The sequence below is a fragment of the Rhinolophus ferrumequinum genome, chromosome 11, assembly GCF_004115265.2.
Source record: "Rhinolophus ferrumequinum isolate MPI-CBG mRhiFer1 chromosome 11, mRhiFer1_v1.p, whole genome shotgun sequence".
NCBI lineage: Eukaryota > Metazoa > Chordata > Mammalia > Chiroptera > Rhinolophidae > Rhinolophus > Rhinolophus ferrumequinum.
The window spans coordinates 45062445-45087422 of NC_046294.1; the positions used below are offsets into that span (position 1 = coordinate 45062445).

The window sequence follows — 24978 nt, forward strand, 5'->3', positions numbered from 1 at the left end:
CCCAAGACTGAAGTAAATACAGCTAGTAACTGTTGGATGCTGGACTCAAATGTGTCTCTGAATGACATTAAAAATCTTGATTAGGAAACACCAGTGCTCCTACCTAAGGGAAAGAGTAGGAAAAGGGAGGATGTGGGTAAGATTTCTGGAGGAACTGGAAAAAAAAACGAGTATGAAGTTCACCTGAAAGAATATGTGTGCATCAGACTACAAAAGTTTGAAATAGAACAATAGGCCAGGGGCACTGGTCAGCAATCAATATCATAATGAATTATATTCACAAAAATATAATGAAACAAAGTGCTTTACATGGGTTTAAGTTTTAGGGACAACTGTCAGAAATAACATTACTGGAAAGCTCTAATATAAAAGATGAAGACCAATAAAATTCTCTCTTTCTCACGATAAACACAGAATGTGTTTTTGTACATTTTTTAGATTTTTTTCCCACAAAACACCTTTAAGTACTTTGGATTTGAATCCTCCAAATTTGGTAATAAAATGTTCGAAGATTTGTTAATTTTCAAAGTAATCATTTTGGGAACTCAGAGCTTCAAGACTTGAAACTGATTCTTGCATGAAAAGTCTTTTATAGGAAATAGAAACTAACAAGTTTCATTGGCACTGGGAACATGCTTCTCTGTTTGTTCTTGAGTGATGAGAATTAGAATAGGAAAGCAGTTCAAACCACTTTCCCCGTGGAGGAAGACACTGCTCTTGAAAATGTGCCCATGTCTCTTCTCCCAATTCTCTCCCAGTCCTGTTTCTATGTTCATTATCTTGGGCTCACCCCACCCACGCCTTTGGTACACACACACACACACACACACACACACACGTGCACATGCACGTACGCACACTCACATGTACATGCACAAACATCAGTCTTCTAATTGCAGTAATTACAAAACCCACGGATTGCAATAAAAACAAACAAACAGGTTTCACTTGAATCAGCTGAATTTTTTAAAGAAAAAAAGAACCAACAAAAACAAAAGTGAAACCAATTTTTCCCTTCCGGCTTAGAGGATAAAATCAGACCCCTCCATCACCAAAGGAGCCAAAGTCTGGGCTGGAGATGTGAGTCATCACCCACCAGACTCAGGGAAGGAACTTACTCTACAAGCAGGTCTCTCTGGAGCAACCTGAAGACAGGAGCTTGGCCTTGATAGATCGGCTGGTAAAAGAACGCGCATGGTCAGGCAAGTTAAGAAAGTTTTTATTGTTAACACAGAAAAGTATATCGGACTGGACAAAGACAGCTGCAGCCCGGGCTGCATATCTAAAGGAGACTTGCAGCCCCGAGGGAGGGGGTTAGGAGGGTTTTATAGAAGCTCTGCTGACAGGGTAGCATTGTTTGAACAGAAAACGCTGACTGCCTGCAAGCCAGTAGCTGTTTTGTGGCGTTTTCTGATATCGCAAGTTTGGCTCTGTCTGCAGGTGCAGGCCAACAGACATTTTGTTTTCTTGCAGACATGGTTCTGTCTGTAAGTCAAGGTCTCTGAGACCTAACATTCAGAGACCTAATATTAAGTCAAGGTCTCTAACATTCAGAGACCTAACAGGCTTCAAGGAGACAAGTAGGTGAAGAAGGAGGAAAATGGGGTAGACAGATACAAAGACAGACTCAAACACGAAAGTGGGGTCAGAAATTGATGGAAACAGTCATAGGGAACAGACAGATTAAGACATGCTAAGAACACAAACATGAATCTGGCCTTGTCACTATTCCAAAACACAGCTCCAAATGTGGGGGGAAAGGAGGTACTTTAGCTCAACAGACAAGTAAAGAACTTGGCAATTTGTGTTATCAAATACAAATAAATCTAGACAGGTAAATAGAGACTTTATTTGAAAGGATTATTGAAACAAGGGGAAAGAGACTGTAGAAATAAGGAAAACAATACAACCACAGAGCTGCAAGCAACAGACAGGCCAGGCAGAAAGGAATTTTCTTTTATGTGGATTGATCAACAAGGTTCTACTAGAAAGAATAAGGTATGGAGAGAGTGGGATAATCGAAATGTGTTTCCATGAGATTGGCTGATTCTCAGGCAGGATCTTTAAGGACAGGTTGTTTCCTGGGTCAGAAGGAAGGCCGGTCAAAGTTCAGGGGCCTGGAGAAAGGAAAGAAGCTTAATGAAGGTTTAGTCACAAGTGTTTGTTTCAAGTGATCAGTGGAGACAAACGGCTCAGTTCATCATTTCTGAGGCAAAAAAAAATGGGAATTTGAAGGGTTTGTATCTGGCCTCGTTGTAAGTGAAAAAAGGAGACAGCAGTGAGTCTTATCTATCCAAGTCATATGGGGAACGGTGGTTCTTTGCAGAAAGCCATATCTTAGAGCAAATAGGATGGATATATTTCTTTAATTGTTTTCCAGAAATAAAAGGCTCAGGAAAAGATTAACATTGTTATTATGATTCATGTACGTAACAGGTGTTATTGTGAGCACAGAGAAGAGAGGTATTTACTCAATCTGGAAGACAAATGGATGGCTTCAAAGTAAGGAGAAACTTGACCTGGGTCAGGAATATAAGGCCGTAGGCAGAGAAGATGGAAAAGGACTGATGGATATAATAATATAGGAGAGGAAAAACGTCCTTCTTTCCCTTCTCAGTTTGTTGACTGGTGTAATAATTAAATCAATGTAAGACACATTAACCGGAGAAAACCAAGTGTAATCACATACCTATGGGAGCCCCACAAAGACATGAAGACTCAAGGGCCGTCTGGCAATTGAGGCTTGTATGACATCCTGAGCTAAGGAGAAGGGGGTGGGGGTCTGGAGCTCCAAAGGGGAGGAAGACGATTCAGAGGAAGATGAAAAGAGCAAATGTTTGGTAAACAAATGTTTGCCCTGCCATGCAGATAATGTCTTTCTGATATAAAAAGTTGTCTCTGGTTATAGCTCTCTTCTCTCTTCCTAATACTGGCCCCGATCAATGCTTTTAGGCAGTCAAGAGAGAGGTTAAAAGTTTTTCAAGTCTGCTTGGTCCTAATTGCCTTCAGCAAAGCAATCCACGTGTTAAAGTGGCACACGTTGGGATGGTGTATTCTGCTCCCCCTCAATATACAGGATTTAGAAAACTATGAGGTTGAGGAAAGATGGCAGAGTGTAGTTTCTAAGTGAAGAAAGTGAACTAGAAGGTAGGCAAAGGAAAAAGAGCAGTTGTGAAAGGAATTAGGTTGACTGTTGCCAAGTTAGGAGGGGTCTTGAATGCCAGGGCCAAGTAATTTGATCATATCATAAACCAATGAAGAGTGCCATGCAGGGTGTCATGCAGGGTCTCTGGTCCCGCTCCCCACATAAGAACGAAGGATATGGTGAGGCCAAAAAAGAACATCCACAGATCCACAGAAAGGGGAGTCATACCACTATACTCTGTGCCTCTCTGCAATCCACGCTTGCTAGCCCCCATTTGCTGCTAGTGTAGCCACGGCAGTTATATTAGTGGCCAGTGGCTCACTGGTTACAGCTGACGGCCAACTAGCTACAGCTGATGACCATCCAATAACAGTTGATGGCCATTTACTACCTGAGCCAGCACCTTTCCACGTGAGGCCGAGAGCCTGGAAACTGCACTCCTGGCTCTGTCCCCACACTTCACCCCTACAGGGTCTCGCCTCACAATCTGCGAGACAAGCGTGTCTTCCGCAAGGGGCCCTGTGCGAGTAGCCTGGAGGTGAATGCAATATCCTGGACGCAGCCAGGCTCTCTGGGCATAGCCAGGGTTTCTCAGGGCACCACCATTCCTTCTGGGCACAGCCAGATTTCCTGGGCTTCTTAGGATACCACCAGTCTCCCCGGGCATAGCCAGGGCCTCTCAGGGCACTGCCAGTCTCTCTGGGCTCAGCCAGACTTCCTGGACTCAGCCAGGTTCTCAGGGCACTGCCACTCTCTGGGCATCTCAGGGTACCGTGCTGGAACAACAGCGGCTCACAGTCAAGGTGCTTACATATTCTCGATGGCGGCCGGTCAAGACACAGGAAGCAAACATCCACCGGTTCCACTACATGGTGGTACATTCCCAAGCAAACAGTCAAGCAATCCATCAAATCAGGGATGGATGGCAATTCCCCATAGTCCACAGTCATTTGCGAGGGCTGTGAGCCTCACAATCAGTGCCCCTTCCACAGTGCCCCTTCCACAGGGCGAGGGCTCCAAGTCCTCCCCAACCTGGGGGTGAGGGCCTCGGCAAGCACTTCCCAGCCCACAGGGCCACAACGACCTTCGCTTTCTCCAGCCTATACTGGTTGGGGAACCGTCCATGTCTTCCCACCCCTCCATGGGGGTCCAGCTCTCCGGCAGCCGTTCCTCCTGGTCTTCCTGAGACTGAGTGTTCATATGCACAAACTGCTCCACTGCCCTTCGGAGCGCTTTGGCCGGCACCGTACCCTGCTCGGTGCGCCATGTGCCATGCAGGGTGTCATGCGGGGTCCCTGGTCCCGCTCCTCACATAAGAACGCAGGATATGGTGAGGCCAAAAAGGAACACCCACAGAGACATGGATAGGGGAGTCATACCACTATACTCCGCACCCCTCTGCAATCCACGCTTGCTAGCACAGCCACCATCTTCTTGCTAGCCCCCATTTTCTGCTGGGGTAGCCAAAGCAGTTATATTAGTGGCCAATGGCTCACTGGTTATAGCTGATGACCAACTAGCCACAGCTGATGGCCATCCAATCACAGTTGATGGCCATTTACTACCTGAGCCAGCACCTTTCCATGTGAGGCTGAGAGCCTAGAAACTACACTCGTGGCTCTGTCCCCACAAAGAGTTTTCAAATTTTTGTAAACAAATGATTGAAATATAACTTTCAGGATGCCATGTAGAAAATGGACCAAATAAGAAGTTAGATAACAGATTCAAGGACTTTTCATAGAGATCAGTCAAATAAATACACCTACTAATGCCCAATATTTAATAAATATCCAACAGTGACCACAGTTTACGGAAAGAAATAGGAAAGAAATGGGCTTCAAGACATAAAAGGTACCCACATCACCATTTCCCCCTTCAGAATTGGATGGATACCCCAAAATGGGTAGAGCCAGGAAGTTAGGATGAGTTTCTAATTGGACAAGCTGTTCTACATAATTCATCCAACAAGTCCAATGGGCAGCTCCAAATACAAAAGGAATAATAAGATCTAGGATACCAAGGCAGAGATTAAGAGGCAAGCTAAAATTTGTTTAAACCTTTTTTTATTGGGATATAATTGACATATATCCTTAGTTTCTATTGTACAACATATAATTTGATATATGTATATATTACAAAATGATCACCACATTAAATCTAGGTAACATCCATCACCACAAATAGTTACATATTTCCTTGTGACGAGAACTTTTAAGATTAACTCTCTTAGCACCTTTCAAATATACAATACAGTATTATCAACTAAAGTCGACATGCTGTACATTGTATCTTCAGGACTCATTCATTTTATTACTGTAAGTTAGGACCTTTTGACCTCCTTCACCCATTTTGCCTCCCACCTCTGGCAACCACCAATCTATTCTCTGGGGGTTCCATTGTTGCTTTTGTTTGTTTGTGTGATTTTGGTTTCCACGTACTAGTGAGGTCATACCTTTCCTTTGCTGACTGACTTACCAACTTAGCATAATGCCTTTAAAGTCCATCCATATTGTAGCAAATGGCAAGATTCCCTTCTTTTTAATGGCTCAATAATATTCCACTTTATATATAAAATTTTCTTTATCCATTTATCCATCCATGGATACTTAGGTTACTTTATGTTTGACTATTATAAATAGTACTTCAATAAACATGAGTGTGTAGATCTTTTCTGGTTAGTGTTTTCTTTTCCTTCAGATATATACCCAGAAATAGAATTTATGAATCATTAAATTTGATAGTTACTGGAAAAGGTTGGACACGGCAAGAAGTGTCTACAGCAGCTCATTATCGGCACCAGAGTCACAACCCCTCAAACACATATTCTCTAACGACATTATCAAAAGTAGCCGCAAGTTACTCTCCATCCCATTATCTGCTTATTTCTATCTTAGCACTTAACAATATGAAATTATTGTGCTTATTCAATTCTTTACAAGTTTATGGGCTGCTTCCTTTGACTAGAATGCAAACTTTCAAAGGGCAGGGATCTAACCTCTCGTATTCATCAATCACCCCACAGCTCCTAGAGCGCTTCCCAGCATGCTGAAAGTCCTCAATACATATGTGTGGAATAAATGCTGGAATTTTAAACATGTCTTTGCTAAGCGTCACATCCATAATACTTATATGATGTAGTTTGCTTAAGGGCACATTATCATGATGGGTACAAGAGAGGGGAGATAGTCCACAAAGAGAAGGTCCATAGAGTGAGCAGGGTGACAATGCTGGAGGGGCCTTCTGGGCTGGGTGACTGGACTGTGAGTACAGGGCTTATAGAGAATTTATCTTTAAAAGATAGGGGCAGAAATGAGACTAATAAGTGGATGAGATGCATTCATTGATTCACTTTATCAACAAACATTTATTGAGTCAGAAGTGCTAAATTGCAAATACTTTGTAAGAAATGTGGCAACAAAGGGAATATAAAGGAGATAAAAGCTTATGGAGGAGGCAGGATCCAATCTTTCTTTAAATGGAATGGGAAGGCTTGAGTATGTTTTCTTGTCCAGAGCTAAGCAACCATGAAAGTGAGGTACTCAAGATATTTTAGACTTGAGATAATAGAAAACAAGACCCAAGAGGAGTTGAGTAGGAGCATGAGTTAGAGGACAGTTAGTATTGCAAAGGACTTAGGGACACTTCTTCCTTAAAGAACGCAGGGAAAAACACAAGGATGAAATTACAGTCTTAATTTGAAGCTAAAAATAATTAAAGGTCTGACCACATGGCTTCTGCATTCTCCAGAATTAGAAAGTGAAGTCACCAAAGAGGAGGCTCAACTAATGCTGTTGGATGTAATCTTTCCTGCAATCCTAGCCCTCTCTCTGTGCTTCAAGATTGTGGGTTCAAGGGACCATCTCACACTTTTCTTACTTATTTCTCTAACCTCATTGTCTAGCAAAGTGCCTGGCATTTAGGAGGAGATAAGTGTATGTAAATTAGATGTAAAACTATGAAGATGTGATGTCTGACTGTGGACAGTGAAGAAGACAGAAGAGTCAAAGATGACATTGTTTGGGGCCTGAGACCCTGGGAAGATGGGACTAGAATGAGTGTGTTGAGAAACCAAAAGAGGAAAAAGTTTGGAAAGAAGGTGGGGGGTGCAACTTGGGATGCACTTATTTATATCCCACTTCACGGGACCCTGCTGGTGAGAAGCACATCTATGTGCCAGGCTGGCCCTGGAAGTGTTTCATTCCCTTCAGCCTCTAGGGATTCAGCTTTCTTCTTCACTCTCCTCAATTATTCACAAACATCCTCTAAGCACTTGGCTGATCCTGGTATGGGGTCCAGTTCAGTTCCTTTCTGTCCTCAAAACAATGCCTCTTGCTTCATCTGTAGCTAGGGGATTTACTACTAATCACTAGCTATAAAAGGCCAGAAATATAAAAACCAAGGGAAGGGAAAAATTATCCTCTTGCTATTTGGCTTCAGAATACTTTTGGGTAACATCCCAGACACCTCAGTAGTTTGGAAGCAAATTAGAATATGGGATAAACTCGTCCTAAGAATGTCATGTCTAAGTATGAGCATATACTCCCATATAAATGGGCCTTATGTCTCCCACTGAAATGTACATAGGAGATGGCTTCATGTGACTTCCTCTATCCTGGCTTAAAGTTGTTGTTGTTGTTGTTGTTGTTTTATGTCAAGTGTATTGAGAAATAATTTATTCACAATCAAATGCATACATTTAAGGTACATATTTTGATGAACTTTGCCAAGTTGAAAGCACTGAAACCTTGGAACCATTCCTACAATCAAGATACAAAACATTTTCATTATCCCCCAAAACGTCTAGTGCCCATTTGCCATCTATGCCTCACTCTGACCCAGCCCCAGGAAACCACTGAAATGTTTTTTCTTACTATAAATTAGTTTGCATTTCCTATAAACGGAATAATACAGTTGTGTATTATTTTGTTGATGGCTTCTTTCACTCATCATATTTTTTTTTAAATTCAACCGTGTTGTTGTCTGTAAGAGTAGTTATTCATTTCTATTGTTGAGTAGCATTTCATTACATACCATATTTTATCTGTTAACCTATTGATGGACATTTAGACAATTTCCAATTTGGGACTATTATGAAAAAAGATGCTATGAATATCTATACAGAAAACTTCGTGAGGACATATATTTTTATTTCTCTGGGGTAGATACCTAGAAGTGAAATGTATGAATTGTATGGCAGGTGTATGTTTAACTTTTTAAGAAATTGCCAAACAATCTTCTAAAGAGGTTACCAAGAACAGTGTGTGAGTTCTAGTTGCTCTCTCCATTCTCCGTGACACTTGATATTGTCAGTCTTTTCATGTAAGCCATTCTAATCAGTGTGTAATATGATCTCATTGCAATTTTAGTTTGCATTTCCTTGATGACTAATTATGTTCACCATCTTTTCATGTGCTTGTTGACCCTTCCAAACCTTCTTTGTGAATTGTCAGTTCATACTTTTTGCCCATTTTTTATTGCATTCTCATGCATTGTTGAGCTGCAAGAGTGTTCGTATAAATGGGATACCAGTCTTTTATTGCATATATGCATTACAAATATTTTCTTCCATTCATTTGTTTGGCTATTAATTTTCTTAATGGTATTTTTCAAAGAGCAAAAAGTTTTTATTTTGATTAAGTCTAATTGATCAAGTTTTTCTCTTATGATTCATGATTTTAGTGTCCTAAGAAACTTTTGCCTACTGTAAGGCCATGGACATTTTCACTATGTTTTCCTCTAAAACTTTTATGTTAGCTTTTACGTTTAAGCCTTTGGTCTATTTTGAATTACTTTGTGTCTGGTATGATGTAGTGTTAATGTTTATTTATGTACCAGTCGATATCTAATTGTGCCAGCACCATTTGTTGAAAGAATTCCCTTTCCCACTTGAAAATCATTTTACCATATATGTATGAGGCTATTTCCTTTAAATCTCTCTCAGACTGACCATGCCCAGGCTTCACAGACAGCTCAAGAAATAGGACACAAGTTCTCAGGGGTTTCTCCATATGAGGTCTGAGATTGCCTGCTTTCTGTTTTGTGATTGCAAGAGATCTGAACCTCAAAACCAGGAAACACGTGCATGCAACATTACTTATAGGTAGAAAGGATGCAGGTTATCCCAACTGTCATGGAAACAAAACAAAGAGTGCTTTGGTCCTTTCTCCTGGTCTTTTTGATCCTTCCTCCATTTGCCAATGACTTCACAAGCTATAGAGATCATCCCATCACAGTAGAGCCTACTAGGATTTACAGTTCAGTAATGTACCACAAATTAAATGACCATGTAAGCATGCCCAGATGGAGTATTAGAGCACTGCCTGTATCCCAGAACAATCTCTCATACCTGTATCTAGTTATTATTAATCCTCTCTACTTCCCAAAAGTTTACACTAGTCACTATTCAGACTTCTAACAGTATAAGTTACATTTTGCCAGTTGTTTAACTTTCTTTATGTGGAATCATACTGCATGCATTGTTTTGTATTTGGCTTCTGTCTGACAACTTAATATTGCAAGATTCTCCCATAGTAATGTGTGTAGCTGTGACCTTAGTTTTCATTATGTATAACATTCCATTGTATTACTATGCCACAATTTATTTACCCTTTTGTCTGTGAATGGACATATCAGTTGACTCCAATTTATGACCGTTAGGAGTAGCACTGCTATAAATATTCCAGTGGATTCATCTTGATGCATGTGTACACACAGTTCTATTGACATATATGTAGGAATAAAAATCTTGGCTACTAACTGTCGTTTTATTTTTTTTTTAATGTGATTTCCATGATTTCTGGTTTTGTTTGGATTTTTTCTGTCCTACCTTTGTGGTACTAATTCAGATTTCTTAATTTCATTTTGTTATTACATTAGTGAAGATACAATCACCCATTTATGCCATAACTAACCTCCATTTTTATCCTATACATCCAAAAATAATTTTCTATCAACCCTGTACATATTCAGTCTAAACACACACACACACACACACACATCTTCACACATACCACCATTTCCTATATTGAACCAGCTGGAATTTTAATTACAGATTGGTCTTAATTTATACTTTATATAACAGTTATTCCAGTACTATTTTTACTTGTTTCTTTACTAATTTTGTTGACATATAAGGTTTCAAATCATAGTCCTTCAGAATTTTAAAAGTAGTGTTGTAATACCATATAATGTTCCATGCTGCTGCGCGAACTCTGATATCAGTCTGCTTTTAATTTACCTATGAATAACATAATTTGTTCATTTGGTATTTGTCTGTTTTTTGTTTAATTGAAGTATAATTGACAAGTTTATTCATTTGTTTAATCTTTAAACTCTTTACTCTATTCGAAGAGTATGAGAATATTGCCAGGATATATCTAAATAGACTTAATATTACTATTATTATTATTATTATTATTATTATTGTGTTCAACATTTTATGTATATTTTCATTATTAAAAAAATCAGGTTATATTGTAGCTCTGGAAAATGTTCTACTGTTTCTTTGATAATTTTTCTCCAATATTCTTTTTGATCTACCCATCTGGAAACCATATTAGTCAGTCAGATGTTGGCAACACTTCTCAATCTAGCCTACTCGTCTCCTTTAAGAGCTCCATATCTCTGAATAGCCTTTTAAATTTCTTTATTCTTGGAAGCTAAATTCTGAAAAATCCCTCAGTTGAACATGCTAGCATAGTAGTTGAACCTGCAGGTGTATTCATTCAAATATTCATCCAGAAAGAATACTTCAATTGGAAACTAGGAAGTAAAACATTTAAATGAGTTATTTTCATGTCCAGGCCACCCAGAATGGCCAATTTATTATTTTTCTATTAAATTTATTGGGGTGAAATTGGTTAATTAAATTATATAAATTCCAGGTGTACAACTTTATAATATGACATCTGTATACTCTATTGTGTGTCCACCATCCAAACCCTAGTTTCTTTCCAACACCATGCATTTGACCCCCTTTTACCCTTTTCATCTTCTCCCCACCCACCTTCTCCTCTGATAACTACCATTCTAGTGTCTCTATCAATTAGTTTATATTTTAGTTTATTTGTTTTGTTTGTTCATTTGTTACTTTTTGTTTTATATCCCACAAGAGTGAAATCATACATCTCTCGAGTTTTTCATCTGTCTTATTTCACTTACAATAATACTATCAAGGCCTATGCATATTATCACAAATGGCAATATTTTATCTTTTTTTGGCTCAGTGGTATTCCATCTTACAGGTGTCCCACACCTTCTTTATCCAGTCATCTGTCAAAGGACATCTAGATTGTCTCCATGTCTTGGCTATTGTGAATAATCCTACAATGAACATAGGGCTACATACATAATTACAAATAAGTGTTCTCAAATTTTTCAGGTAGATATCCAGAAGAGGGGTTGTTGGTAGGTCATATGGTAATTTTCCACAGTGGCTGCACTAATTTACATTCCCACCAGCAGTGTGCAATTGTTCCCTCCTCTCTATTCCCTCTCCAACACTTGTGATTTCTTGTCTTATTGATAATAGCCATTCTAACAAGTATGAGGTGGTATCTCATTATGGTTTTGATTTGCATTCCACTTATAACTAGTAATTTTGACAATCTTTTTATCTATCTGTTGACCATCTGTATGTCCTCCTTGATAAAGTGTCTATTCAGGTCCTCTGCCCATTTTTTAATCAGATTGTTTTGATTTTTTTTTAATTAAAGTTTATCGGGGTGACAATTGTTAGTAAAGTTACATAAACTTCAGGTATACAATTCTGTATTACATCCTCTATAAATCACATTGTGTGTTCACCACCCAGAGTCAGTTCCCTTCCATCACCATATATTTGATCCCCTTTACCCTCATCTACTACCCCCCTCCCCCTTACCCTCTGGTAACCACTAAACTATTGTCTGTGTCTATGAGTTTTGTTTCTCATTTGCTTGTCTTGTTCTTTTGTTGTTTATGGTTTATATACCACATATCAGTGAAATCATATGGTTGTCTACTTTTTCTGTCTGATTTATTTGGCTTAGCGTTATAATCTCAATCCATCCATGTTGTCACAAATGGTCCTATTTCATCTTTTCTTACCGCCGAATAGTATTCCATTGGGTATATATAACACAACTTCTTTATCCATGCATCTATCGAAGGACATTTTGGTTGTTTCCATGTCTTGGCCACTGTAAATAAAGCTGCAATGAACATTGGAGCACACCTGTCTTTATGGATAGATGTTTTCAGATTTTTTGGGTAGATACCCAGGAGAGGGATTGCTGGGTCATATGGTAATTCTAGTCTTAATTTTTTGAGGAACCTCCACACTGCCTTCTATAGCAGCTGCACCAATCTGCATTTCCACCAACAGTGTATGAAGGTCCCTTTTTCTCCACAGCCTCTCCAACACTTATTATCTGTTTTGTTGATGATAGCCATTCTAACCAGGGTGATATCTCATTATGGTTTTTATTTGCATTTCTCTGATGATTAGTGATGCTGAGCATGTTTTTATATGTCTATTTGCCATTTGTATGTCCTCTTTGGAGAAATGTCTATTCAAGTCCTCTGCTCATTTTTCAGTTGGGTTGTTTTTTTGTTGTTGAGTTGTATGAGTTCCTTGTATATTTTGGATATTAGCCCCTTATTGGAGGCACTGTTTGCAAAAATCTTCTCCCATTCAGTTGGTTGCCTCTTTGTCGATGGTTTCTTTTGCTGTGCAGAAGCTTTTTAGTTTGATATAATCCAATTCATTTATTTCAGCTTTTATTTCCTTTGCCTTTGGAGTCAAATTCATAAAACGCTCTTTGAACCCAAGGTCCACAAGTTTAGTACCTATGTTTTCTTCTATGCAGTTTATTGTTTCAGGTCTTATGCTTAAGTCTTTGATCCATTTTGAATTAATTTTGGTACATGGTGACAGATAGCCATTCAGTTTCATTCTTTTGCACGTGGCTTTCCAATTCTGCCAGCACCATTTATTGAAGGGGCTGTCTTTTCTCCATTGTATGTTTTTTTGCTTCTTTGTCAAAAATTATCTGTCCATATTTATGTGGTGTTATTTCTGGGTTCTCAATTCTATTCCATTGGTCTATGTGTCTGTTTATCTGACAATGCCATGCTGTTTTAATTATTGTTGCCCTGTAGTACAAGTTAAAGTAAGGGAGTGTGATACCTCCAGCATTATAATTTTTTCTTAAGATTACTTTGGCTATTCGGGGTCTTTTGTGGTTCCAAACAAATCTGATGATTTTTGGTTCTTTTTCTTTAAAAAATGCCATTGGAATTTTGATGGGGATTGTATTAAATCTGTATATTGCTTTGGGTAACATGGCCATTTTAACTATGTTGATTCTTCCAATCCATGAGCACGGAATGTCTTTCCATTTCTTTGTGTCGTCTTCAATTTCTTTTAAAAATGTCTTATAGTTTTCAGCATATAGGTCTTTCACATCCTTGGTTAAGTTTATTCCTAGGTATTTTATTCTTTTTGTTGCAATTGCAAAAGGAATTGTTTTTCTTACTTGTTTTTCTGAGATTTCATTGTTAGTATATAGAAATGCAATGGACTTTTGTCTGTTGATAACTTTATTGTATTCGTTGTTTGTTTCTAATAGCTTTTTGGTGGAGTCTTCAGGATTTTCTCTCTATATAGCATCGTGTCATCTGCAAAGAGTGACTATTTAACTTCTTCATTCCCAATTTAGGTGCTTTTTATTTCTTTTTCTTTCCTGATGCTCTGGTGAGGACTTCCAACACTATGTTGAAAAGCAGAGGTGATAGGGGACAGCCCTGTCGTGTTCCTGAATGTAGAGCAAAGGGCTTCAGTTTTTCACCGTTAATTATGAGATTAGCTGAGGGTTTGTCATATATGTCCTTTATTATGTTATGGTATTTTCCTTTTATACCTATTTTATTAAGTGTTTTAATCATAAATGGATGTTGTACCTTGTCTAATGCTTTTTCTGCATCAATTGATATAACCATGTGATTTTTGTCCTTTATTTTGTTTATGTGATGTATCACTTTGATGGATTTGCATATGTTGAACCATCCTTGTGCCCCTGGGATAAACCCCACTTGGTCGTGATGAAAAACCTTTTTAATGTATTGTGGCTTTCGATTTGCTAGAATTTTGTTGAGAATTTTTGCATCTGTATTCATCAGAGTTATTGGTCTGTAGTCCTCTTTTTTTGTGTTATCCTTACCAGGTTTTGGTATCAGGGTACTGTTGGCCTCATAAAATGAGTCAGAGAGTACTGTCTCTTCTTCAGTTTTTTGGAAGAGTTTAAGCAGAATAGGTATTGCATCCTTTTCGAAGGTTTGGTAGAATTCACTAGTGAAGCCATCTAGTCCCAGACTTTTGCTTTTAGGAAGATTTTGGATGACTGATTCAATTTCCTTACTGGTGATCGGTGTATTTTCCAGTTCTTCATGATTCAGCCTAGGAAGGCTATATGTTTCTAAGAACTTGTCCATTTTTCTAGGTTATTGAATTTGGTGGCATATAGTCCTTCATAGTATTCTTGGATGATCCTTTGTATTTCTGTGGCATCCGTAATAACTTCCCCTCTTTCATTTCTGATTTTGTTTATTAGTGTCTTTTCTCTTTTTGTCTTAGTGAGTCTAGCCAAGGGTTTGTCAATTTTGTTAATCTTTTCAAAGAACCAGCTCTTTGTCACATTAATTTTTTCTGTTGTCTTTTGTTCTCTATTTCATTTAGTTTTGCTCTGATTTTTATTATTTCCTTTCTTCTGCTGACCTTGGTCTAGTTCTTTAAGGTGTAATGTGAGGTTATTTATTTGGGATTTTTATTATTTCTTGAGATAGGCCTGTAATGATATAAATTTCCCTCTTAAAACTGCTTTCGCTGCATCCCAAAAATTTTGGTAGGATGCATTTTCATTGTCATTTGTTTCTATGTATCTTTTGATCTCTCCTTTTATTTCTTCTTTGACCTGGTTGTTCTTTAAAAGTATGTTGTTTAATCTCCATGTATTCATGGTTTTTCCTGCTTTCTTTTTGCCGTTGATATCCAATTTCAAAGCCTTGTGATCAGAAAATATGCTTCGTATGATTTCAATCTTCTTAAATTTGCTGAGGCTAGGTTTATGTCCCAATACATGGTCTACCCTTGAGAATGTTCCATGTACACTAGAAAAAAAAATGTGTAGTCTGATGTTTTAGGATAAAGTGCTCTATAAATGTCAATTACATCTATTTCATCTAATGTGTCATTTAGGGCTGATATTTCTTTATTTATTTTCTGTTTGGATGATCTGTGCATAGCTGTCAATGATGTATTTAGTTCCCCTAGTATAATTGTGTTTTGGTCAATTTCTCCCTTTAGTTCTGTTAGTAGTTGCTCGGTATATTTCTATGCTCCCTGATCGGGGGCATAAATATTGATGAGTTCATCAATCAAGTTATGTCTTCTTGTTGTGCAGTCCCTTTTACCATTATGAAATGTCCATCTTTGTCTCTTTTTACCTTTTTTACCCTGAAGTCTGTTTCATCTGATATCAGTATTACTACACTTGATTTTCTCTGGATGCCATTTGCTTGGAGTGTCCATTTCCACCATTTCACTTTGAGTCTATGTTTGTCCTTGTAGCTGAGATGTGTCTCTTGGAGATAGCATATGGTTGAGTTTAGTTTTTTGATCCAGTCTGCTACTCTGTGCCTTTTTATTAGTGAGTTCAGTCCATTTACATTTAGGGTGATTGTTGATGTGTGAGGATTTCCTGTCATTGTATCTTTAGTTTTCTGGTAAGACTGTGTCTGCCTTGTTTCTTTGCCTTTCTGTTGTTGTCTGTTGTTTCTGTGTGGTGGTATTCTATGATTTTTCCCTCTGTTTCTTCTTTTATTACAGTATATATTTCAGTTCTGGATTTTTTTTGAGCGGTTACCATTAAGTTTATGTAAAAGAAAGTTTGATATTTAGAGTATTCCATTTTCTTCAGCATGCTTACTTTCTCCATTCCCATGTTCCAGTTCAGGCCTTTACTCTCCTCTTTTGTATGTTTTGATTGCCACAAATTGTCCCTGTTGATGGTGGTCAAATAGGCTCCTTTAGTATTTCTTGTAGTGCAGGTCATGTGTTAAAAAATTCCCTCAGCTTCTGTATGTCTGCAAAGGTCTTTATTCCTCCTTCATATCTAAAGGATATCTTTGCTGGATATATTATTCTTGGCTCATAATTTCCCTCTTTCAATAGTTTGAATATTTGGTTCCACTCCCTCCTGGCTTGTAGAGTTTCTGCTGAAAGATCTGATGGTATTCTAATGGGCTTTCTGTTGTAGGTTACTGTCTTCTTTTCCCTGGCTGCCTTGAAGATTCTTTCTTTGTCATTGATTTTTGACAGCTTCATTACAATATGCCTTAGAGAAGGCCTGTTGGGGTTGAGGTAATTAGGTGTTCTATTTGCTTCTTCAAGGATCCAGTTCTTCCCACAAGTTTGGAAAGTTCTCATCGACTATTTGTTTAAATATACTGTCTGTATTCTTCTCTCTTTCTTCTCTTTTTGGTATGCCCATTATTCTTATATTGCTCTTTCTGATGGAGTCAGAAAGTTCTTGTAGCGTTCTTTCATTTCTTTTAAGTCTCAAGCCTCTTTCTTCATCCATCTGTGTCATTTCCAGATTTCTGTCTTCGATGTCACTGATTCTTTCCTCCATCTAGTCAAATCTACTACCTAAGCTGGCTATTTCATTCTTCATTTCTTTTAATGAGTAGTAATCTCCAGAAATTCTACTTGGTTCTTTTTAAAATTTCAATCTCTTTGGTAAAATGCTCATGTTGTTCTTTGATTGTGTTTCTGAGTTTATTAAACTGCCTGTCTGTGTTTCCTTGCATCTCGTTGAGTTTTTTAAGAACTGCAATCTTGAATTCTGTTATTTAAGTCACATATTTCCATATCTTTAAGTTCATTTTCTGGAGACTTTTCATTTTCTTTCTGAGCTGTCTTGTTGCCTTGGTACTCATAGCCATCAATGATTTATTATTTCTCTTCCTAGACATCTACAGGAGTGTGTTCTGCAACAGGTTGATAGAAAGAGGTCTTTCTTTTGTTTTCCAGTAGGTGTTGGTAGAATGTTTTATTTTTTTCTCTGAATGCAGCCTTTTATTTTCTCTCACACTGTAGTTTTATGTTTTCTCTGCACTATTCTGGCTTCTCACACAATGGGTGGATTCCCTGCAAGACGAGCTTCTCTTCTGTGAACATCTGGTCTTGGTCATACAGCACCACCTCTGTGAGGAGATGTGGAGAGCTTCTGAGGTTTCAAAGCTCTTCCTGCCTGAGATTCAGAGCCTGTGTGCTTCAGCAGCTCTGTTTACTCATGCAGAGATCCGCCCTGATAGGTGGGGACAGGGGCGGGGTGGGTTGTGATAGGTGGCCAGAGCAATGGTGGCAACCACCACCACAGCCAGTCCTGCTTCCACAGCTCCCTCCCCTTTGCCAGAACTAGTTGGTCTTCGAGTCCGAGTCTGTGGACCATAGTTCTGAAAACTGCAAATATTCTGTTCTTTTGATCTTACAGTGCTACTGTTCTGCTTCTAGCACCGGGCTGGTGAGGGCAGGGAGAGCTCTGGGAGGGTCGGGAGGGGGCAGCTATTCTCAGTGCCTAAGGCTTCCATTCTCTGCTTGGAAGTGAGGGGTGAAACCACCGTTTTCAGCCTTCTTCCCTCAGTCTTTGCTCCGAGGTCTCTGTCATGAGCTTTGGGTTCAGCCGTGTTACATGCTGTCCCCTCAGCCCTGTGGGCCATAAACAGAGCCCTAGCAGTCCGAGTTCTTCCCTCTCCCACAGCTGCGGTAGTTCCGGGATACAGCGAACTGTAGTTGCTCTGAAAATCTTTTTATTTCTGTGGTATCTGTTGTCACTTGTCCTTTTTCATTTCTGATTTTACTAATTTGGGTCCTCTCTTTTTTTGATGAGTCTGGCTAAAGTTTTGTCAACTAAATCCCACTGGTCTAATGTGTCATTTAAGGCCACTGTTTCCATGTTGATTTTCCGTCTGGAGGATCTGTCCCTTGTTGTCAGAGGTGTGTTGAAGTCTCCTACTATGATAGTGTTACTGTTGATCTCTGTCTTTATGTCAGTCAATATCTGTTTTATATATTTAGGTGCTCCTATGTTGGGTACATAGATGTTTACTAGGGTTATGTCCTCTTGTTGGATTGATCCTTTTATTATTATGTAGTGCCCATCTTTGTCTTTTAATATATTCTTTATTTTAAAGTCTATTTTGTCAGGTTTAAGTATTACTACTGCAGTTTTTTCTCATTTCCATTTGCATGAAATATCTTACTCCATCCCTTTACTTTCAGCCTGCGTGTTTCTTTTGATCTGAGGTGAGTCTCTTATATACAGCATATGCAAGGGTCTTGTTTTCTTATCCACTCAGCCACCCTATGTCTTTTGATTGGAGCATTTAATCCATTTACAGTTAAAGTGATTATTGATAAGTACATAGTTATTGCCATTTTGTTATTTGTGTTTCTGATCTTAATTAGTTAGATTGTTGTCATCTTTCTTTTGCTTAAAGAAGCCCTTTTAACATCTCCTGCAATGCTGGCTTGGTGGTAATGGATTCCTTTAGCTTATTCTTTTCTGGGAAGCTCTTTATCGCTTCTTCAATTTTGAATGATAGCCTTGATGGGTAAAGCAATCTAGGTTGTAGGCCTTTGTTTTTCATCACTTTGAATACCTCCTGCCACTCCCTTCTGGCCTGCAAAGTTTCTGGAGAAAAGTTAGCTGATTGTCTTATAGGAAGCTCATAATCTTATGGGAGCACCCTTGTAAACAACTCGCTGTCTGTCTCTTGCGCTTTTAGGATTCTGTCCTTGTCTTTAACCTTACCATTTTAACATATAATGTGTCTTGGTGTGGGCCTGTTTGGGTTCATCTTGGTTGGAACTCTCTGCACTTCCTGGACTTGTATGTCAATCTCCTTCACCATGTTAAGGAAGTTTTTGGTCATTATTACTTCAAATATGTTCTCGATCCGTTGCTCCCTCTCTTCTCCTTCTGGTATTCATATAATGTGCACATTGTTAAATTTGATGTTATCCCACAGGTCTCTTAAACTATTTTCATTGTTTTTTATTCTTTTTTCTTTTTGTTGTTCTGTTTGGGTGATCTCTATCTTGTCTTCTAAATTGCTGATTCGATCTTCTGCTTCATCTAATATGTTGGTAACTCCTTCAAGTGTGTTCTTTATTTCAGTTATTGTATTCTTTAGTTCTAATTGGTTGTTTTTTATGATTTCTCTATCCTTCTTTATGTTCTCACTAAGTTTCTTAAATATTCATATCATCAGTATTCTAAACTCTGTCTCTGATTGGTTGGTTATCTGTATTTCATTTAGTTCCAATTCCAAAGGTTTCTTCTCTTCTTTTATTTGGGACATGTTTTTTTGTTTCCTCACTCTGGCTGACTCTCTGTGTTTGCTTCGATGTATTCGGTGGATCCCCTAGTCTGCATCCTGGAGCCCCGCATCTCCTTAGCCCTGGCTGTGGGACACATCTCCACACTTCTCCCTTCCCTCTTCCCTTGCTGGCCCAGTTTGCCCAATTTCATGTAATCCTCGTGCAAGTCTCTTAGCTGTTATGTGTGATGAGCAGAGAATCCTTTGATAAGTTATAGATGTTCAATTTGTGGTAACTTCCAGGGGAGAACTCAAGAAGCCCACCTCACTGCTGCCATTTCTATGATGTCAATCCTCTGCTTTAATTTTTATTATTTCTTTTCTCCTGCTTATTTGGATTTAATTTTCTCTTCATTTCCCATGGTGGAAGATAAGATTATTGATTTCAGATCTTTATTCTTTTCTAATATATTCATTCAATGCTATAAATTTCCCTCCAAGCACTGCTTTCACTGTATTACAAAAATTTTGATAAGTTGTATAATCAAGATTTTTTATTATTTTATTTTTCCTCTATTAGATTGACAGCTATACATTCTCTGACTCTTGTATTTGCATATTATACTAGAAATTGCAACATGTATCCATGATTTAACAAAACATATCAAAATGAACTGAATCTTTGGCCCTCCTCCCAAATACTGCAAGAACATGGGGGCAATTTAAATCCATTTAGCCACACACTCCAACTTGAATGCAATTGCTATATATTTGAAACACCACTGTTATATATATATATATGTATGTGTGTATATATATATATATATATATATATATATATATATATATATGTTTGCTCATTTCTTCCTGCAACTCTGACCTTCTACTGGTAACATTTTCCTTCTCCTGAAAAACACACTTTAGTAGTTCCTTCAATGTGTATTTCCTATTGGCAAATTCTGTCAATTTGTTGTTTAAAATTATGGTTTCTGCACTGATGTTCTTTAAAGCTGCACAGAATCCTAGCTCTCAGCTATATTCTTTCAATAAATTAAAGATACCATTCCATGTCTTCTGGTTCCATCAGAAGACAGTTGAGATGTCAGCTGTCTCTCTGTTCATCATTTGATGATGAACTCTGTTTTCCTTTAGATGCTTTCTTTTTTTTGTTTTGTTTTGTTTTCTTCAATTTCACTATGATATATCTGAATGTGAATTTCATTTATTTTCCTGCTTGGTGTTTAGCAAGGTCTTAAATTTTGTCTTTAATGATTCAGTCATTATGCTTCAAATTCTTTACCTCTTCTATCACATATTTTTCACTATCTGTTAAATTCTTTGAGGCTTTAAAGAGTTTACCTTATTTTTATCTATTAACCTCTATCCTAGATATCTTCATTTGGGAAGGTTGATCTGAATTGTTGAGTCTGCCATTAAAGTCTAGGTTCAAATTTTAGTGATATTGGGAAAGATGGTAAGCAGAAGAGGAGAATGGCTGTAAAATGAGATGACAATTACAGAAATCCAACAAAGACATGATGCAGATAAAATTGAAGGGAGAGCTTGTGAGGGATGAAAAACAAGTGAGATTGAAGAGCGATTTAACTGGGTAAATTAAAGAGGCATGGTAAACTATATTTATAGTTTAAAAGATATTTCTACCGAGAAGAAAGATGAGTAGGACACCCACTGGTTGGAAGTATGGAAGTACCATTCACTAGGACAGGGATTACAGGAAGAGGGGAAACGTGAATACTGTGTGAAGTTGAGACATGTGAAACCTCATCTCATCTGCTGGCCAACTATATGTCTTGAAGGCAGTGGGTGGCAAAGCATGACAATGATAAAACATTGAATTCAAGAGTATCTTTGGGTCTATATACACAGATTAGGATGACATCAGTATATATACAGTTGTTCATAATACATACACAGTTCATAATACATGCAGTTATTCATAATGCAAAGATGATGTTAATTAGGGCAGATGAAGAATAAAAAGGGAGTGTCAAGCATAAACCAGGTTAAAAGTGCATTGCATTTCTTTCTAATGAGATGTAATTAACATATAACATTGTCTAGGTTCAAGGTCCACAATACGCTGATCTGATATATTTATATATTGCAATATCATTACCACCATAAAGTCAGCTAAAGCCTCTATTATGTCACATAATTATTTCTTTTTGTGGTGGGATCAATTAAGATCTAGTCTCTTAGCACCATTAAAGTTTATAATATAGTACTTTTTTATAATCACTATACTAAGCATTAGCTATCCAGGGCTTATTTACCTACTGGTTACAAATTTGTACCTTTAAAGAACATCTACCCTATTCCCCCACCTGCAAACCCCTGACAATCATCATTCTATGCTCTCATTTTACAAGTTTGGCTTTTTCAGATTTTACATATAAGTGGTATCATACAGTACTTGTCTTTCTCTGCCCGACTTATTTTACTTAGCGTAATGCTCTGATGGTCCATCTATGTTGTCACAAATGGCAGGGTTTCCTTCTCTTTCATGGTTGAATAATATTCAAGTGTGTGTGTGTGTGTGTGTGTGTGTGTGTGTGTGTGTGTGTGTGTGTGTGTGTCTTTACCTAGTTTTGGTATCCAGGGAATGCTGGCCTTGCAAAATGAGTTCAGAACTCTTCCTTCCACTTCAATTTTTTGGAATAGTTTGAAAAGAACAGGTATTAGTCTTTCTTTGAATGTTTGGTAAAATTCACCTGTGAAGCCATCCAGTGCATGACTTTTGCTTGTTAGGAGTTTTTTGATTTATGATTCAATTTCCTTAGTACTAATCAGTTTATTCACATTTTCTGTTTCTTCCTGATTCAGTCTTGGAATATTATATGTTTCAAGGAATTTATCCATTTCTTCCAGATTGTCCCATTTGTTGGCATAGAATTGTTCATAGTATTTTGCTTTGTGGTTATCATGAGGCTTACATGAAATACGTCATAGATAAAACAGTTCATTTTAAGCTAATAACAACTTAACTTTGATCATCTATAAAAGTTCCACCCTTTTATTACTCTTTATTTTATTAATGTCATAATATACCCCTTCATATATTGTGTGTTTATTAACTATTATAGTAGCTATTGTTATTTTTCATATTCTTTTCCTTTAACCATTATACTAGAGTTAACTGGTTAACATACCATCCTATTACAAAATTAGCTGTCTAAATATTTACCTTTACCAGTGTGTTGTATAATTTGATATGTTTTCATGTTGCATTGGCATGGTGCATCTTTTCATTTCAACATAAAGAAGCCTTTTCAGTATTTCTTGCAAGGCAGATCAAGTGGTGATGAACTCTTTTAGCTTTTGTTTGTCTGGGCAAGTCTCTATTTCTCCTTCATATCGGAAGGATAACCTAGCCAGAGTATTCTTGGCTGGCAATTTCTCTTCCTTTCAACACTTTGAATAAGTCATCCCACTCTCTCCAGGACTGTGGGTTTCTGCTGAGAAATCCACTGATAGCAAAGGAACTACAAAGGGGGTTCCTTTGTAGGTTACAATCTTTTTTTTCTTTCCCTGTCTGATTTTAGGATACTCTCTGTCTTTGATTTTTCACAGTTTCATTATATGGTGTCTTGGAGACAGTCTTTTTGCATTGAGATAATAGGGTGATCTATCAGCTTTGTGAACTTGGGTGTCCAATTCTCTCCCCAGGATTGGGAAGTGCACAGCTATTATTTATTTAAATAAACTTTCTAGACCCTTCTCCCCCTCTTCTTCTTGTAGAATCACGTTTATTCCAATTTTTGTTCTTTTTATGGAATCCCATAGATTATGGAGGCTTTCTTTCCTTTTTTCCATTCTTTATTCTTCTCTATGTTGTTTCAAGCTTCCTGCCTTCTAACTCACTCTATCTTCCACTTACTCTACTTTAATAAAGATGCTATCTATTGCATTTTCCATTTCATTCATTAAATTTTTCAATTCCAGAATGATTTCTATTTCTTTGGTGTATGTCTCATTTTGTTCACATATTTTTCTCTGATTTTGTTAAATTGTCTCTCTGAGCCTTCCTGTTGCTTGTTGAGTTTCTTCAAAACAGTTTTTTTGAATTCATTGTCAGTCAGTTCACAAAACTCCATTCCTTTAAGTTGGCTTATTGGAGAATTCTTATTATCTTTTGGTGATGACATGTTTCCTTGATTTTTCATGACCTTGTAGTATTGCATCGTTGCCTTTGCATTTGAAGTAGCAGACACCTCCTTAAATCTTTACTAGTTGCCTTCAGATGGGCAATTCTGTTTATTGGTGCTAATTATATCTAGTTTTTAGCTGCCTTTGTATGGCCACCTACTCCACTCTTCTTGCTCTCTCTTCTGGCAGAGTTCTTAAGCTTTTATGTCTTCTCTAAATCTTACAACTCACCAGTGTGGCTACTGGAAACTTCTCTTTTGTTTTCCAGAAGGTGGAGCGATAGCTCTTGTGTGTGGTTTCTCCCCTGCACACAGATCCTAGTGTTTTTTGATAGCAATACATTTACCATACTAGCTCTCATTGCTGAGCCCAGAAGCATATACAAGGAGCAAGCCACAAGGTAGGTAGAGTTATGGGTTCAGCCCTCGGAGTATTGGGGGTGCCTGCACACCCAGTGGGGAGATTTTCAGGTGAGGTTCTCTCAGAGGCACATGGGAGGCATTCCTGCTAAAGTCCTGAACAGGATCAGGAGGAACCTTGTTCCTTTAATGCCCTTTGATATTCTTATCTGCCTCTGTCCCATCTCTTACCTCCCCACAGTCATGGAGGCCATGCCCCAATATTCTGGGTGCTGCTAGAAAGCAACATGTATTTTGACCTCTGTCTGACACAACTGGGATACCTAGGCACTGACACACCACTTTCCATTTCCCCCACTGAAAGATCGCCAGCACGAGATACATCAGCCTATGTACTGTCACCAAACTCATGCTGGACACTCTCCTTGGGAAGACTGGACTTCTACAAATTCTCTCTCATCTGTGGGTATATGCCCAGGTCAGCACTCTAACGGTGTTTTTCCAACCATTGGCAAATGGTGGGCACAGCTTTGCTGGCTCTACTGCTTCCACAGCCCATAGTGAGGTCTGTGCCTATTACAAGATACAGGGGGGCGAGAATCCTTTCACATCCTTTGGTATATGCTGCTACATCCCACAATTCCCACAGGGGCACTTTTGTTTCTGGATATTTGTCTGATTAGTTGTATTAAAATGGGGACAAAAAGGAAGAAGATCTGCCACCACGATGCTAACATCTAGAAGTGCATTTTAAAGGACAGGAAAGTAAATAAATATCACAAAAGGGCCTAAGAAGGAGTGACAGAGACAGGAAGGAAGTATTCACACAGGTTCAAGAGAAACTAACTGAGGAATGATAAATGGTGGTACCATTCTGTTTTTAAAATAAACATCAAGCTACCAAACTCGTGTATATTTTCAAACGGCAATTCTCAGCGTAACACT

General features: G+C 38.1%; 1 protein-coding gene across 1 annotated transcript in view; it reads left to right on the top strand.

Moving 5' to 3' along the window:
- The first annotated feature begins 1066 nt into the window (after positions 1-1066).
- LOC117030247 (interferon-induced very large GTPase 1-like) overlaps positions 1067-24978 on the top strand; it is a 34195-nt gene continuing 10283 nt past the window's right edge. Inside the window, exon 1 of the mRNA XM_033120180.1 lies at positions 1067-1202. The gene's annotated coding sequence lies outside the window, so the exon portion shown is untranslated. The remainder of the gene's footprint in view (positions 1203-24978) is intronic.